Genomic DNA, 1701 nt, shown 5'->3' with positions numbered 1-1701 from the left:
AAAGATGGCTAGGCAAATTGGCTCATGCCTATAATCCTAACACTCTGGGAAGTCAAGGTAGGAGGATCACTTGAGGCCTAGGAGTTCAAAACCAGCCTGGGTAAGAAAATGAGCTCTTGTCTCTACAAAAAAATGTTTTTTTTTTTGAGACAGAGCCTCTGTTGCCTCAGTGCCATGGCATCACAGCTCACAGCAACTTCCAACTCCCAGGCTCAAGCGAGTCTCCTGCCTCCACCTCCCAAGTAGCTGGGATTACTGGTGCCCACCACACCACCTGGCTATTTTTTGGTTGCAGCCATCATTGTTTGGCGGGCCCGGGCTGGATTAGAACCCACCAGCTTGGGTGTATGTGGCAGGTGCTGAGCCCAGAAAAATGTTTTAAAAGGCCAGGCATCATGACTCACACCTGTAATCATAGCATTTTGGGAGGTCAAGACAGGAGGATTACTAGCACTCAGTAGTTCAAGACCAGACTGAGCAAGAATGAGATCCCATCTCTACTAAAAAAATAGAAAAACTGTCCAGGTGTGTTGGCTCACACCGTAATCCTAACATTATGGGAGGCTGAATTGGGTGGATTGCTTGAGCTCAGGAGTGGAAGATGCACTTGACCAAGAGCAACAGCCTGTCTTTACTAAAATAGAAAAACTAGTCTGGTGTGGTGGTGCATGCCTGTAGTCCTAGCTACTCAGGAGGCAGAGGCAAAAGGATTACTCAAGCCCAGGAGTTTGAGGTTGCTGTGAGGTATGACACCACAACACTCTACGTAGGCCCACAATGAGACTATGTCTTGAAAAAAAATTAAATAAATAAAATGTCCTTAATGGGTGGAATTATCAGCAGATTTACACAGTGGAAGAGAAGATTAGTGAGCTGGAAGACAGCTTTGAGAAAGTACAGAGAGGTGAAATAATAAAAAAATAAAATGAATAGGGCAACACTGTGGCTCAGTGAGGAGGGCACTGGCCCCATATACCAAGGGTGGCAGGTTTGAACCTGGCCCCAGCTAAACTGCAACAAAAAATAGCCAGGCATTGTGGCAGGCGCCTGTAGTCCCAGCTACTCCAGAGGCTGAGGTAAGAGAATTGCTTAAGCCCATGAGCTGGAGGTTGCTGTGAGCTGTGACACCATGGCATTCTACCGAGGGTGACAAAGTGAGACTCTGTCTCTAAAAAAAAAAAAAAAAAATTTCCAGGAGTGTTGAGTCATAATTCTAAAGAATTAAGAAACACTATGTATTCTAATCATAATTGAAATAGGTCCATATAGACCATGAGTGGTTACTTACATCTGAAATCTCAGAACTTTGGGGGCCTGATGTGGGAGGATTGCTTGAGACTAGATGTTGGAGATCAGGCTGGGCAATATAGCAAGACCTTGTCTGGGTAGAGTGCTGTGCTGTCACAGCTCACAGCAACCTCAAAGTTTTGGGCTTAGGCTATTCTCTTGCCTCAGCTTTCCAAGCAGCTGGGACTACAGGTGCCTGCCACAATGTCTGGCTATTTTTCTGTTGTAGTTGTCATTTAGCAGGCCTGAGCCAGGTTCGAACCTTCCATCTCTGGTGTATGTGGCTGGTGCCCTAACCACTGAGCTATGGGCGCTGAGCCTATCCTTTTAAATTTATTTAGACTTTAATCTTTATTGTTTCCTTGCTTCTGACTACTTTGAATTTATTTTTTTTCTAGTTTCTTTTTTTTTTTT

Source organism: Otolemur garnettii, unplaced genomic scaffold, assembly GCF_000181295.1.
Source record: "Otolemur garnettii isolate 467f Iridium unplaced genomic scaffold, OtoGar3 scaffold00077, whole genome shotgun sequence".
Taxonomy (NCBI): Eukaryota; Metazoa; Chordata; class Mammalia; order Primates; family Galagidae; genus Otolemur; species Otolemur garnettii.
This window is presented reverse-complemented; position numbering follows the sequence as displayed.